General features: G+C 41.1%; 1 long non-coding RNA gene across 1 annotated transcript; it reads right to left on the reverse strand.

Moving 5' to 3' along the window:
• Positions 1-511: 511 nt before the first annotated feature.
• On the reverse strand, positions 512-6,165 carry LOC141539068 (uncharacterized). The gene is made up of 3 exons (XR_012481198.1): positions 5,392-6,165; positions 1,425-1,504; positions 512-1,159 (listed from the first exon to the last, which is right to left on the reverse strand). It is a non-coding gene; the product is annotated as an uncharacterized LOC141539068 (long non-coding RNA).
• Between the last annotated feature and the right edge of the window lie 10,856 nt (positions 6,166-17,021).

The raw sequence follows: 17,021 nt of genomic DNA on the forward strand, positions 1-17,021 counted from the left end.
GGAAAATGTTGGGAAGTAGGGGAGGAGACAGAGTGAGAAAAGGAGACAGGAAAGGAAAAAATGAGATGAAGGATTATAGAAGAAATTCTGTACCTAACCCTCGGGGGACACCTAGCTAATTTATGAAAATTACTAACATAAACATTTTCTAAAATCATTAATAATAGTATTTTAGACTTGATGAGCCCACAGAAGAAACACTTACTTTGCAACTTGTTCTCTGAATCCAGGCAACCAATGTACAGTTTTGACTGTTTTTAACAGACCCTGTGGCTAAGCTACTGTCTGAAAAAAATTCTATTTTTTTTTTTGGTAACCATATTATTTCTAACATGTCTTAGAGTCAAAATTATGGTACATCAGCTTTCTTCCTTGATTCTAGTTGCCAATTAGTAACCCATGCTATTTGGCCCACTTGCTTTGGTGAAATAAAAACTTTGACTTAAAGAGATTCTATGTAAGTGTTCCTACTCCAACTCTGAACAAAATGTTCTCTCAAAGCAGGACAATATGCGAGAGAAAAAAAGATTATTTACATTTACTGGGTACACAAAAGAGGACATCTTAACCTCAGAATCAAGAGAAAAACATTCCTATGGCTAATCAACCAAGATGATTCAGTGAATCCTTATGCATCCTGTTGTTTCCTGGTTTTCCACACTGAACACATGGCATCATTCCCTGATTAACAGTAGACAAACATTTCTTCTTAGAAACTACTTCACCCTGGTTTGATCATCATAATCTGACTTAGAGATAGAAGTTGAATTCCCCTTGAGGGCTTTTCTCTTCCTGGATTCCACTAATAAGTCTGTGAGCTTTGAGGACATTCCATGTTGTTGCCCTTGGAGTTCTATGAAAGGAAAGTTCACCATTGCTATAGTAGGACCATAGCATCCTGGCTGGAATCATAAGATGTGGCAGATGGAGAAGTGGAGGGCAGAAGTTCAGGGTTCATGCCATCCTGGTCAAAGGGCAGGATGGTGTTGCTGCTATTAGTAGAGTCATAAGTATCTTCCAAGGGTGTCTGGAGGGCCTAGATAAAATACCAGGAAGTCTAGAACACCTTATCCTTAGCTTAACCTCTTGGGGACAGCTATGGTCATCAGGAACTAGTTCAGAGAAGGTATTAACATTGGATGCTACTGCTGGAGGATTCCTTGAGGAGAGAGAAGGAGAAAAAAGTATAACTAAAAATAATATGGTCTTCCAAGATTCCTCTCCCTTCTAACCAGCTTCAGAGTTACATGGATCTTTTTCTAAACAATCAGCTTTTTCCCTCTGTTTACAGCCTCAACACAGAATCCTGGAGAAGGTAGAGGAAAGTATTGGTAAAGGTGAATGGGTACTACTCAGAACACTTAGAGTCTGGTGGACAAAGAAAGGGAAGCACAAAATAGGAGTCAAGTCTCATAAGTACTTACTTATTTAAGTTTTCTTCAAGATGGGAGTTTTCTCTAAAGGCCATTGCAAAAGGATTGTAATTAATTTTTAGGCTTATGATCTAAAGTGAAAAGAAAAAGAGAAGCCAATAAGTGTATGGCAGGACATTCTCCTCTTTGGAAATCTAGTTCCCTTCTGGGAATCTAATCTTGGTCTTTGTTCTGCTTAGTTTTTGGCTTTCAGGGTGACCTTGATTTAGCTGCTTCAGTTTCTTTATCTGTAAAATGGGAAAGGGGACATATTTTAAACAGTCCAAGTCTTCCATAGCTTTTTTCCATGATTACTTATACCAAGCATGCATAAGTTTTCATTACTTTTCAGAATCTGTATTCTAAGATACCAAATTACAACCAAATCCTAACTGAAATTGAGCCTTCTCTTCAAATATGAATTTTTTAAAAGTATTTTTCTGCAAAGGAGTCCATAGATTTCACTAGGTTTCCCAAAATATCCATGACACAAACAGGTAAGCTCCTCTCATTTGGATGATATGCTCTTTTATATCTTGTTGCTTTAAACTATTAGAATGTAAGTTTTTCAAGGGTGGAGGCAGGAACTGTCTCACTTTTTTTCTTTGTAATCTTAGCACCTAATACAAAAAGTACATTTTAGAAATGATTGTTTACTGATTTCCTCTCTTTATTCCTCATCCCCTATCCTCAGCCCAATCTGGATGTTCTAATAGGATACCTCTCACCTCAGCATTGTGATATTCAGCCAGGGCAATAAACTATTTCTGGGAAGGTGAAGTTGTAGATGAGAGAGAAGGGAGCCAACGTCTCAGGCTTTCCATTTCTTACTTCCAGATATGGAAGTCAGAAAATATGAAGTGAGATGGGCATATCTTCTCCCCCCCACCTACTTGGTCCCTACTATTTGTAGCTTGGAAAAGACAGAAGAATCTAGGGTCACCTGAGATCGCCTTCCCTTAGCTCCTCTTATTTTGAGCTGTTGGACTTGGGAAGGCTTCAGGGGTGGGCACAATGGAGATTTTTCCTGGGTGTCATCCTTGGGAGTTCTCATATTGTTAGTTAAGCTTGAATTTTCTAAATGTTATCTCCTGCCCCATCCAGTGGACCCCTGTGTTAGGTGAATCTCAAAGGATATACAAAGGTTCCTTGAAGATAGAGCATCTTTGTCAGGGCTATCTGTTTTTTAAGGAAAGAACTTGCAGATTCTTGACACTGGAGAGATGCACCAAATAACATTGGTGTAGGACTATCTCTGGTTCTCTGCATCTTTCTACTTGACATGTTGTTCTCTTCCTTTTGATATTGAGCTAATTTGCCCTTTTGAAAATGCCAGTGATATTAATCAATTTGTACTACTTTCACAAACCCACAGTAATGAGGATTTTGTAAGCCAGGAATGAGAATATCAGTCAGTGGAGGGTTGAGGAAGTAAGGGAGACTTTGTTCTTCAGCCCACATCCCTTAAGGTTTCCAGAGTAGTTCGGTCTGGGCAAGGCTTTGCCACAGGTATAGACTCTTTCACATAACTCTTTGATTCTCCAACATTTAACAGAGGGCACAAAGAACTTTAAAATACTTGTTAATTGATTAATTAACTGGAGATCTCATTGTCTGGGTGAAGCAGATCTGTTGTTCTGGGTCAGAGGATCTTAGCTCTGATCTATGAAGGACTGATCCAGTTGTCCCTTCTAGTGGACATAGAAGCCAGGGTGAGCCAGAGAAAGGAATGGATGGAAATCCAAAATGGAAATGAGAAAGGGACAAATGGCCAAAAGTTTAGGGAAGCTCAGACATTAAAGTCTTAGAAAATTCAACTCCTCAGGGATTGTACTTGGGAGAATCAGTGGGAGGGCAGATGGCTGAGTAAAGGATTGCAAATGCAGGACTCTCGCAACTTTGCCAAAAATTCCAACTTTATTTTAAACCTCTTGCTGAGGATGTACCATTTTTTCATCTTTTTATGCTTCAGTTAACAGGTTCTCACAAGAACTTCACTTCCAACAGGGGAGAACTGGTCAGTATTTCTCCATTAGCAAGAAACATTCACAAAATGACCTATGAGAGTTGAAGAAAGTTGAGAGTAGGATTAGTAGTAATAGAAATCAGTTTTCCCTGGATGCCTCTGAGTTGCCACTATTTAAGACCAACAGAGGATTTCTATTTGCTACTTAGACTGTTTCTGAATATTTGTTGGTCAAGGAACAGGCAACTGGGTTGGAAGATGAGGACTGCAGGCCCTGCTCTCCAGTGAGGATGAAATTCCACTACATAACTTCTATCTCCTTTTTTGTTTGTTTTCCAACTTTATTATTTTTATTATATGTCATTATAATTATAAAATACATTATTCCCTTTTGCAGATTCAATGGTCTAGACAAATTAATCCTGTTTTTTCCTTTCATACTTTGTTGAATTTTATTACTCCTTTTGTTTTTTTAAATTTTTAATTATTAAAACTTTTTCTTCTTAAAACATATGCATTCACCCTTGCAAAACCTTGCAAATTTTCCCCCTTCCTTCCCCCACTCTACCTCACATCCATCCAATATACGTAAAACATGTACAATTCTTCCACACACATTTCCACATTTATTGTGCTGCCAAGGCCAAAAGGGGAAAAATGAAAAAGAAAACAAATAGTAAGCAAACAACAAAGAGAATGAAAATACTATGTTGTGATCCACACTCAGTTCCTACATCCTCTCTCTTTGGGTGCAGTCTTCATCACAAGACCATTGGAATTGGCCTCAATCATCTCATTGTTGAAAAGAGCCACATCCATCAGAACTGATCATCATATAGTTTTGTTGCCATGTACAATGATCTCCTGGTTCTGTTCACTTCACTTAGCATAAAGTCAGTCTCTCCAGGCTGCTGGTTTCTTTTATAGAACAATAATATTCCATAACATTCATATCCCATAACTTATTCAGCCATTCTCCAATTGATGGACATCCATTCATTTTCCAGTTTCTAGCCACTACAAAAGGCACAAACATTTTTGCACATATACCTTTTCCTCCTTTATGATCTCTTTGGGATCCATGCCCAATAGAGGCACTGCTGGATCAAAGAGTATGTACCCTAACCCTTTGGGCATAGTTCCAAGTTGCTCTCCAGAATGGTTGTATCAGTTCACAATGTCTTTCTATCTCCTAATGGCCTGGGAGACCATCCCTCATGCTTTGGGGTTGGGAGAAAGACAAAACAAAGCCCCATTTTGTCAATTTTACTGGATCTGTGGCATTTGTTTCTGGTTTTGTCACTAACTACCTGTCTGCATGGCAATGAGCAAACCATCTAAATTCTCTAAGCCAAAGTTTTCTCATGTTTCAGATTGAGTTGGTTACTTGGATTTTGAGAAGTTTCTTTATAATTCTATATAAATAATCTCAACCAAAATTCAGAGGCTTTGAACTTGGGAAGCTGTTCTCCTTCCCTCCACCTCCTGGACTATACTTGGACAAATAGTGGATCTTCTCAGTTGGTCTGAAAGGAGGCCACAAATGAGCTCCAGGAGATAATGGGGATTTATGAGGGTGCTTAGCCTTTGGATGTTTGGGTTTGGATTGTAGGAGGGTATTATCTAAGACTACAAGGTTGTATGGATCACTCAAAGTTGCGCGCTCTCTCTCCCTGTCTCTCTCTATCCCCTCTCTCTCCTTGTCTCGATGCTTCTGTCTCCTCCTCTCCCTCCCCCTTCCTTTCCACTCTCCTTTACCTCTGTCCCTCTCCCCTTTCTCCCTCTCTTCTCCCCGCCATCCTTTTTACTGTCTCTCACACAGAAATACGATCTTTGGAGATCTTGGACCTGCGAAATCTTTAGCATACAATGGCCTCTAAAAAAAGTCAAGCACTTCGTACCATAGCCCATCTCTTAGTAAACTTGAGCGATTCTTATGAAAGGGACATTTGGACGTAATTCCCGAACTCTTGGGAGATTCGGACTCCGACCCCACAGCCATCCATCACTTACCGACCTTGGTTGGCAATCTGCTGCCTACAAAACTTGAGCCACAGCGGATGGTTGTTGAGGACCACTTTCAGTTTCCCGGAGAAAGCGATCCCGGTTTTCTGGAAAAAGAGCATGGTGTATTTAAATCCGAAGGTCAAATTCTCTTTGGAGTTAGGGAAGACCTGGGAGCTCCGAGTAGCGATCTCATCTACCCTTCCGCAGAGTCAGGCTGGAAGTGGCTCCGATAGGGGGCTGACTGGATGCCCGGGGGTACCATCGAGCTCTTGCGTAGGCGAAACCCTGTGTTCCGTAGTAGCTGCCGCGGCAGCTGCTTGTCAGCTCCTTTGGGGTCAGCAAGGACCGCGGCTCGGGCTGGCAGAAGTAGCAGCCGAGAAGCAGCAGCCCGACCCAACTCGGGTTTTCTCGTTCTTAGGTACCCGAGGGTCGCTACCAGTTTCAGAGAGGGTCTTTGGACACCCAAACAGGCAAAGGGTGGGCAACTGAAATGATGGATGATTCTTGGAAGCTTTCCGCAGCCCCTCAGACGGTCAAGATACTTGTCCTACCAGCGGCAGTAGACTTAAATAACAGGTCGACAGCTGAAGTGGATCTACTTACTGCCCTAGATGGTGGAGAATAAAGAGCAGGATACATGACTGTCTCTAGACACCCCTCTTACTGGATGAAAGTGGCAGAGTCCTTTGGGCTTTAGTGTAGAAGAATGAGTCCCAAAAGACCAGCGGCCGAGACATTCGGTGGCAGTGTAGAGTTGCTTCCTGAACGGACTTCTTTCCTAGGCAGTTTGAATGAGCTTCATCATCTAGTTTTAAACCTGCTTCTCTCAGCCCTGTCCCTACCCACGCAGAAAGCCCCGTTAGTACTCTTGGGAGTTCCTCCCTTCCTCCCTCCCCCCTTCCTCCCTTCCTCCCTCTAAGTTCCCGTTGGAAGACCAGGGTCTAACCATTAGACTGACTGCCTTCCTCCTTCTTTTTCTATTAACTCTTACTTCCTTGCCACTCCAGGCCAGGTATTGGACCTAGAGAGCCCATGAGTTGTAAGGGCTACTGGTTGATTGCCAAATGGAAGGAGTGACTGCATCAGGGCCCTCCACCTGGCAAATGGTACATCTAGAAACTAAGTGAAACCAAGTGGAGGCAAGAGGCAGGCTCCCTTCCACCCCACTTCTTTCTTTCCACTGAATCAGGACCTCCTGGGCTGTGAGTATGTTTGAGGGCATAAGGTTGAGAAAAGCAATTAAGGAAGCTCATTTGCAGGTAGGCAAACCATCTCATGATGACTCCCCCAGGCCCTTTTTTCTTTTCACATCTCTGAAAATCTCTGACTTATGGGGCTCTAATTAAGCTGATCTCAAGCTTCTGTTTTCTTCTACCCCCTTTGTAGCTTCATATTTAGGGTCTATGGCCTTTGGAGTTAGAGTTCAGTCTCATTTGTTTTTGGCTGCTGAACCCTCCTGCTAATCTAGAGACCCTCAATAGATGAGGAGTCATCTAAACATAAGACAGTGGGACAGAAAAACCTTGGTTCCTAGCTGATCTCTATCATTAGCTGCTTATAACAACTTGAGGAAATTTTCTGAGCCCGATTTTCTCCACTAGAAGCAGTGTAGCAAAGGAAAAAGGCTGCAGTTAGGTGGTGTTCTGAGCACTAGGCTTGGAATCCTCTTCAGGAGTTGAGCTCAGACACTTTCTAGCTGGGTGACCTTGAACAAGTCATTTAACCCTGTTTGGCTCAGTTTACTTATCTCTAAAATGGGGTCCCAAAGAGTTGGACATGATTAAACAACAACAAAAGCAAAGGGAAAAGAGGAATTTTGGACCTACATTCTTATCTTCCTAGTCTTCTGCCTGCCACCAGTGTGAACTATTCATTCTCTAGGGTTATTTCTTTATGGTCTCTAAGGTCAGCTCAGTCTGTTGGAGTTGAGAATTTTATCTCAGATACTGACTGTATGACCCTAGATAAATTATTTAACCAATTCAAACCTTATTTTCTAAATCTGTAAAATGAGGATAATAAAGTCCTGTTCCAGGATTTGCCTACAAAGAGTAGTTGTCAAGAACTTTACCCACTTCAAAGCTCCATATTATGACCCTATGACTACAGAATCTCTAAATAACTCCTCCAGCTTTAGAACCATTGTGCTTAACATATTTAAGCCACATTCCTACTTCTTCCTAGACCCAGACAGAAATGATGGCCCTGCTTTATGTCAACCTTAGTTCCCACTTATCTAAATAGGATAGGTAAGGAAGGGAATATATGATTCACCCAAGTCCTCTGACTTTTCAGAGCTGAGACAATTTAGAAGTGAGAGAGCTTGGAAAGTGAGAGCCAATCTCTGTTCTCATGCATTACTTGTCCCAAGCATAGTCCCATGCCTGTGGCTTTCTCCATGGCATAATAGGAGGGCCCAGTGTATTGTCAATTCCCATATCCACCTTGCTCTTAGTCCCCTTCACATTGAAGCAAGCAGCTTTTTCCAAGTTTATTTAAGTAAATAATTAGAAGATTTTGGCATCTTCTATCATAGACAATAAATAGCTTTTAAAAATAGTTTCTTCCCCTCCCCTTAAAAATCTAGTCATAAAGTAGCATTCCCTTTCATCATTACTTTTGATTCTGACTATTCCAGGATGCCCATCCTTTTATGAAGAAAGGCAACTAGATCTACTTTAAGGGCAGCACCTGAGATCTTTCCTAGGGCTAGACAGCTAGCCACATTTTTTTTAATTAAAGAAAAGGGGTTTTTTTTTTGTGTGTGTTTTTTTAAAGTTGAATAAAAAAAATGAGCTAAGTGTCCCAAGGAATAGGAGAAAATCTACTTTTCCTGGCTCCTCCCTCCTCAAAACCTACACACAAAGCCACAAATTTTAAAAATGAGCAAACTTCATCTAGTGAGACACTGGTAGACGTCATCTGTACGTGGCTCATTGGGAGACATCTCCTCTTAGAGTCTCCTTCAGTCACTCTTCAGAGATAGATCTAGAGTATCTCTTCATGCCTCTTGTCTTCTAGTGATAGATCTATAGACATTAGGGGTATGGATTAGTGTCAGTCTTCACTGTCTACTTTGAGTTATACAAGAGAGAAATAAGCCAATTCTTTGGGGAAATAACAGCATCTTGTCTGGGGTGATTAGGCACAGCAGGTTCATAGCATTCATGTCTAAGAGAAGGGTGCTGCTGCAGAGGTGAATGAGAGAAACTAAGAAAACTAGAGGAGTCTGGTCAAGAGGCAAGGAGTCAGAAGAGTTTTGTTCCTGGCTTGACAAGCATCCTAGAACTGTCAGTGGAAGGAGACATATTGGTGACATCAGACTCTGTAGCTGGAAGTCACCTGAAAGAACAAAACAAAACATCTAACTAAAGGTTATATGATTACCCAGAATTCCAATCCTACTTCTTTTCTAAGCATTTCATCCCCTCTATATCCACAATCTCAGCATACAGAGTCTTAGAAAGAGATAGAAGAGCGACTGAATAGACACCACCAGAATTGCTTTCAGGGAGATCTTAGTGATGTCTCTGGATTCTGCAAGATGGAAAGCACCTTGAAGGGAATAAAGGAAAGTTGTGGGGGGGGGGGAGGAAGAAGATGTAATTAAGGCAATGTAGTCTTTCAGAATTCCACTCCCACTAGCAAAGTTCTGAGCCTGCTTCTTATCTGTCAGGTTGAGTGGATATCACCTAGAACATTGAGCATGGTAGACAAAGAAAGGGAGACAAAAAGGAGCTGGCCCCACAAGTAATTAGTTATTTCTCTTGTATTTCCTCTGAATTATCCTTTCTAAAGCCCTTAGGAAAGCAATTATGGTCGATTTTTAGTTTTATGACCTAGAGAGAGAAAATGCAAGTTGGTGAATGCCAGGCTTCTCCTTGGAAATCTAGAATTATGCTCTGAGAAGAGAAAAGACCTGATTTCAGGCTTTGCCTTGATGTAGAGTGACCTCGAGGGAAGTAACTTCATATTATTTATCTATACAATAAGGGGAGGAATAACAATTGCAAGTCATCTATCAAAACTCACTCAGCTAGGGCATCTTGCCTTTGGTTACTGTATTACCCTCCCCCTACCTCATTCTATTTCTGCAACATTCCTTTCTTTGCTTTAACTTCTTAATTCAGATGTTTTTAATTGGAATTTTGGAGGATCTACAAATTTGGATGAGAATAAGATTCCAACTTTATTTTCAGTAATTTAAAAAAATTATTATTAATTTTATAATTATAGTTTTTGACATTACATATGCATGGGTAATTTTTTTTTACAGCATTATCCCTTGTTCTCACTTCTTTTCTGAGTTTTCCCTTACCCTAGATGACAGGCAATCCCATACATGTTACATGTGTTACAGTATATCCTAGATACAATATATGTGTGTAAAACCGAGTTTGTTGTTGCACGGTAAGAATTGGATTCAGACAGTAAAAGTGACTTGGGTAGAAAGACAATAGTGCAAACAGTTTACATTCAATTCCCAGTGTTCCTTCTCTGGGTGTAGCCGATTCTGTCCATCATTGATCAATTGGAACTGAATGAAATCTTCTTTATGTTGAAGATATCCACTTCCATCCGAATACATCTTCATACAGTATTGTTGTTGAAGTGTATAATGATCTCCTGTTTCTGCTCATTTCACTCAGCATCAGTCCATGTAAGTCTCTCCAAGCCTCTCTGTATTTCTCCTGCTGGTCATTTCTTACAGAGCAATAATATTCCATAACATTCATATATCATAATTTGCCCAACCATTCTCCAATTGATGGACATCCATTCATTTTCCAGTTTCTAGCCACCACAAAAACGGCTGCCACAAACATTTTGGCACATACAGGTCCCTTTCCCTTCTTTAGTATTTCTTTGGGATATAAGCCCAGTAGCAGCAATGCTGAATCAAAGGGTATGCATAGTTTGATAACTTTTTGGGCACAGTTCCAAATTGCTTTCCAGAATGGTTGGGTTCTTTCACAACTCCACCAACAATGTATCAGTGTCCCAGTTTTCCCACATCCCCTCCAACATTCATCATTATTTATTCCTGTCATCTTAGTCAATCTGACAGGTGTGTAATGATATCTCAGAGTTGTCTTAATTTGCATTTCTCTATTCAATAGTGATTTGGAACACTTATTTTCATTAATATCTAACAGAAATAGAGTCTTTCCTTCTACTATTGATTTAAAAAATCATTGCTCTGTTCTATTTGTTCAATAATGAAGAGAACCAGCTATACCCAGTGAAAGAACTCTGGGAAATGCGTGTGAACCACTATATAGCATTTCCAATCCCTCTGTTTTGTCTGCTTGCATTTTTAATTTCCTTCACAGGTTAATTGTACATTATTTCAAAATCCAATTCTTCTTGTGCAGCTAAATAACTGTATGGACATGTATACATATATTATATTTAACATATATTTTAACATATTTAACATGTATTTGTCAACCTGCCATCTGGGGGAGGGGATGGGGGAAAAAGGGGAAAAATTGGAACAGAAGGTTTTGCAATTGTCAATGCTGAAAAATTACATGAGACTCTTGGGGGGTCTATGTTTTCTTGACTAATATGGAAATATGTTTTACATGACTATACATGTACCATCTACATCAAATTGCTTGCCTTCTCAATGAGGAGACTGAGAAGAAAGGAAGGGAGAGAATCTAAAACTCAAAGTTTTAAAAATGACTTAAAATAGTTTTTGAACTTAACTGGGAAAAATTCTTTAAGTCTAGTTTCAATCTTCTTTCCTCTTATTTTGTGCAGATGGACTTGAGGGATGGACACCATGAATATCTTACCTGGGTCCCAGTCTCAAAAGTTCCAGTATCATTAGTCAGCTTGAGTTTTCTAAAATATATCTCTTGCCCCATCCAGTGGACTCCAGTGTTGGGTGAATCTGGATGGATATGCAACTGGTTCTCTATTGGGACTATCTTTCTCAGTGAGGGAACCTTGGAGATTCCTGACATTGGAGAGGTCTTTTACAGAACCTTGGGATAGTGGGAAGTATATGTGGTTTCTATGGGTCTTGGCTAGAGGATCATTTTGCATTGGGATAAAAGAAAAATCTGGACAGGCTCAGAAAAGTCTGGGAGAAAGAAAAACAGATGGATGAGAGCAGTGGGCTGGGAAAGATGGGAAGTAGAGAGGAGGAGTAAAGGCAAGGGACAAGTATGGAGGAATGATGAAGGATTGGATGAGTGAAGGAAAGAGGTTGTTTGTTTGGGTTTACTGGGGACCCCACCAGAGAGCACCATGACATCAGAGACAAATGAGACAATATCCCATTAGTTGATCTACCCAGGTAGTATCCCAGTCCCTCCTCCTCTTCCCCCAGCTCTCTACCCACCCATACCTGGAATAACGTTCTCTTCCTTATTATGTTGAAACCATTTGTCCTTCTTGTAAGGCCAATCATACTCATCCATCAGCACCATTTCCACAAACAGGTGGTAATGAGCAACAGGATCCTTCCCTTGGATTTGGTAAACCAGAAATGGGAACAGCAAATTGTAAAGAAAGGAGAAGACACCAGGAAAGGGAGAGAATTTTGTTGCTTGGTTCATATTCTTTCAGGATTTCAGATTAATTAGGATTGTATTTTGTTTCTCCAACATTTAGCAGAGGATCATATTGGATATAATAAATGTGTTAATGGATTAATCTTTTCTAGAATGGGATGCTGATTTTCCACCAATCAATACATGAATAATTATTAAGCATTTCTGCCTTCATTCCACTTACAAGGTTTGAGCCAAAGATGCCACTTCTTTCCCCAAGTAAGAAGACATTAGCTTAAGGATCTTATTGTCTAGGTGAAAGAAATTTGAAGTCCTAGGTCAGAGGATCTGAGCTCTGATCCAGGTGTCTCCTTCCTGGAAGAAATGGAAGCCATGGTAGCCAGAGAAAGTAATTGAACCCAAAATGGAGATAGGTAAGGGACAAATGACCAAAGCTTATTGGAGCCCAGATAAATATTACTGACCCAGAAAATTTACCTCCTCTGGGTTTACACCTAGGAGTAGGAAGGTGGATGAGTGGGTAGGGGTAGCAAGTGCAGAGAGCTCTTTTACCATTGTCAAAAATTCTAACTTTATCTTAAACTTCCTGCTAGGATGTACAATTTTTCAGCCTCTCAGGCTTCAGTTAACCACATTTTCTACAAGGGAGAGCTGGCCAACATTTCTCCATTAGCAAGAGAAACATTCACAAAAATGATCTGGGAAGCTTGGGAACAGTTGAGCCTAATATGGGCAGTAAAATAAGTCTGTTTTTCTCTGGATGTCTCTGGAATCACCACAAATTGGGACTCAGGAAGAGTTTCGATTTGCTACTTTGACTATTACTGAACACTTATTGGTCAAAGAACAGGCCTGGGAGATGGGAATTGCAGGCCCTGTTCCTTCTCCCTTCCCCCAGGAAGCATGAAACTCTACTATATAAATTCTCTCTAGTTGTCTATGAGACCATCCATTATGCTTTGGGATTTGGTGAAAAAAAAAAAAAAAAAAAAAAAAACAATCCCAAATTCCATTTTATACATTTTCTTGGGTCTGTGGCATTCTTTCCAACTCTGCTAACTGATTACCTGCTTGTGACACTGAGCAAGTCATTTAACTTTTCTGTGCCACAATTTCCTCATATTTAGATAAGAGGTTTGGCTAGTTTGTTTTGAATCTCTGGATCAATGATTGCCACCAAAATTCAAAAACTTTGGGCAGGAAACTTTCCTACTTGAACAAATTTTATACTAAATGGATAATGGTAGATCTTTACTGGCCATGCCACTTTTACTTCAGGATACTGATAAGTAGGCACAAATGAGCCTCAAAGGTGGGAGGGAGGGGTAGGAGTAAGAAGAGATATGGAGTGTACTTTTTTTTTAATGATTTTTAAAAATTAATCTTATAATTATAACAATTTTTTTGACAGTACATATGCAAAGGTAATTTTTTTTAAAAAACAACATTATCCCTTGTACTCCCTTCTGTTCTGAATTTTTCCCCTCCTTCCCTCCACCCCCTCCCCTAGATGGCAGGCATTCCCATACACATTAAATATCTTATAGTATATCCTAGGTACAATATATATGTGCAGAACCGAATTTTGTTGTTGTTGTTGCTGTTGTTGCAAAGAAAGAATTGTATTCAGAAAGTAAAAATAATCTGGGAAGAAAAACAAAAACAAAAAATGCTCACAGTTTACACTCATTTCTCAGTGTTCCTTTTCTGGATGTAGCTGATTCTGTCCATCATTGATCAATTGGGATTGGATTAGTTCTTCTCTATGTTGAAGAATACTTCCATCAGAATACATCCTCATATAGTATTGTTGTTAAAGTGTACAATGATCTCCTACTTCTGCTCATTTCACTCAGCATCAGTTGATGTAAGTCTCTCCAAGCCTCTCTGTATTCCTCTTGTTGGTCATTTCTTATAGAACAATAATATTCCATAACATTCATACACCATAATTTGCCCAACCATTCTCCAATTGATGAACATCCATTCATTTTCCAGTTTCTTGCCACTACAAAAAGGGCTACATTTTGGCACATACATGTCCCTTTCCCCTCCTCAGTATTTCTTTGGGATTTAAGCCCAGTAGTAGCACTGCTGGGTCAAAGGGTATGCACATTTTGATAACGTTTTGGGCATAATTCCAGATTGCTTGGAGAGTACTTCTTTGTTTATTGGAGTGAAGTTGTCAGAAGGAAATTACCTATATCTACAGGTTTTTTCGGCTTAGCCAAAGTTGGGTTCTCTTTGTTCCTTCACCTCTCCCTCTCAGCTGGCACCCAATATTTCTCCCCTTCTTGCAATACTTACCTGCTCTGTCTCTCACCACACGTTTGCCTATCTCAGTCACACACACACACACACACACACACACCTCTTTGTAATCATTGTTATCACTTGGCAGACTGGAGCTATCAGCATTGGATTCCATCCAAACTTTGTCCATTGTACATAACCTCCATTTTTCCTCCCCCTCCTCTTCTCCCCCTTTCCTCCTCTCTCCCTCCCTCTTATTGTTGTTGCAATTGGGGTTAAGTGACTTGCCCAGGGTCACACAGTTAGAAATTATTTGAGGCCACATTTGAATTCAGGTTCTCCTGACTTCGAGTTTAGTGCTTTATCCACTGCACCAGCTAGCTGGCCCCATAACCTCTATTTTCATAAAAAATAACTATGAGACCTCTCCTGTCATTTTCTGCTTCCCTCATGTTCTTACTCTCCATGTCAATGCCTTGGAGGAGCAGGAAGTTTGAATTTTATAGATAAAAAGCACTTTAAAATCATCTTATTATATCCCTCTTGTTTTGATGAGAAACAGAAGACCTATGGAGAAAAAAACATTATTTAAATTCACATCTACTTAGCTTCAGAGATTTGAATTCTGGATAGCAGGAAGATAGATAGGTCAACTCCATTTTCCATGTTTGATAAAGCTGATTAAACTTAAAGATTATATAAAGAAAGCAACAGAACCTCTAATAAACAATCCAGTCCACATAATTACATCTAATATCTACCAGTTTCAGGCACATCGGATAGATTACTGGGCCTGGAATAAGGAAAACTTGGGTTCAAATTTCATCTCAGACATTTATTAGCTTGTTGACTCTGGGAAAGTCCATTTAACCTTAGTTCCTCAACTGTAAAATGAGGACATTAATGGCCTTTAGACTTCATGGGGTTATTAATTTAAATAAAGATTAAATAAAACTGGGATTAAATAAAATAACATTTATTTATAAAAACAAAAAAATATAGTTTTGTTTTTTACTAGACAATAATAAGTTGTAGCCTACTCTTGGTGACTCCATTTGGGATTTTCCTGTTAAAGGTGCTGAAATACTTTATCATTTCCTTCTCTGGCTTCTTTTCCAGATGAGGAAACTGAGGCAAACAGGATTAAGTGACTTGCCCAAAGTCACACAGATAGTGTTTAAGAGATTGTATTTAGATTTAGATCTTCCTGACTCCAGGCCAAGAGCTCTACCCACTGAGTCGTTGAACCTTCCTTACTACTCTTAGCATAGCCTGTCCCAAATGCTAACGCAATGGTTAGTAATTAGCCCCACTCACTTCCATTTCTCTACAGGAGGAGAAAGCTGCAAGAGAGATAGAGGGATCTGCCCTTCAGGGTAATTGATACCAGCTGTCCCGGGGATAAGTGAGGTTCATTTCATCTATCTGCTCTTGCCTCTATGCTGGGCGTTCCTTCCTCATCATTTCCCTTGCGCGCCCGCCCGCGCGCACACACAGCCACAAGCCTCCCATACACACACTTTTTTTGGGGGGGGAGAGGGGAGGGAAAGGCAAAATGACTTTTCCAGGGTCACACAGCTACTGTCGAATGTCTCCCGAGTCCAGGGTTCGTGCTCTACCCGCTGAACCACCTACCTGTCCCCGCTATACATACAGTAATAAAGCGCAGACCCGGTATTCCAGAAGCCTTTTCCCTTCAGAGAAACAACGCATTTCCCATAAAAAGAAGCCCAGCGCTTTATGCTAAAGACATTTTCGAGGAAACCTGATCATTAAAAAGAGAGACAAGCTTATGGTTCCTGTGACCCGGAGGATTCACACATTCGACTCCTTACTTACCGGCCCTGCTTGGGAAGGATCATTTCAGTCTGGTGTTCGTGAAACATGACCCACAGGGAGTGGGTACAGAGGACCACTTTCAGTTTGCCAGAGAGAGCGGTCCCGCTGCAGGGGTCCCTGGCTAGGATGCTCTCATGAGCCGGGGCGCTCCGGGGCCTGATCTGGTTCACCCGGTCTGCTGTGCTCTGGCACCGTACGGCTGGCGGCAAGTTCTCGCCGCTGGGGGTCAGGCAATAAGGTTTCCGACTGTAGATTTCGGGCAAATTGAGGAAGAGATAGAAAAGGCACGGGGTGGCCGCTCCCTGGACATCCATGGGCACCTTCGTCCTCCACGTCACTCACCATAATTAGATAGTTCCCATTTTCAGGCATTTGAGGGTCGGTGTCCACCACTGTGGCTTCAGAGATGGTCTGGAAGTCCCTCGGAGTTGGCGGTGGGCCGCGGGAGAAACGAAAGAACGTCTTGCAGTCGTTCAGAACAAGACGCCTGCGTCGCACTGGGATTAACTTTGGACGAGGGACAGGACGTTGCAGTAGACCTACTGCCTCGTGTCGGTGAAAAACGACGTGCTTAGCGGACCGCTGTATCTCTTCATGCGTCTGGGACTGGGTTTGAGTCGGGGAGTCCTCGGGGTTCCCTGGAAAGTACGAATGAAATCCAAACGAGGGACTGCCGGGGCTTTGGGAGGCCTCTTCCTCCATGTTGATGGTGTCAGGTCTTTTCCCAAAGCGATTTCTTAGCTCTCCAGACTAAATTGACCACACTATTCCGAGCAGCTGTATCTTCTCGTTTTAAACCTGCCCCTCTCCACCCTGTCCCTACCCACGCAGGACGGCCCCTGACTTCACTCCCAGGTGAAGATTTTTGTGTCTTTCTCTTCCCTAAGTCTCTGCCTCAGATTTTCCTAGTCTCTCTTGTCTGTGGGTCTTTTTCCATCTCTGACTATCTCAGTCTTTGTTTCACACCCCCCACACATAAATAAATGGAGCCTGGGGAAATGGATAGAGTAAGAAGAA

This window comes from Sminthopsis crassicaudata, chromosome 4, assembly GCF_048593235.1.
Source record: "Sminthopsis crassicaudata isolate SCR6 chromosome 4, ASM4859323v1, whole genome shotgun sequence".
In the NCBI taxonomy this organism is placed as follows: Eukaryota; Metazoa; Chordata; class Mammalia; order Dasyuromorphia; family Dasyuridae; genus Sminthopsis; species Sminthopsis crassicaudata.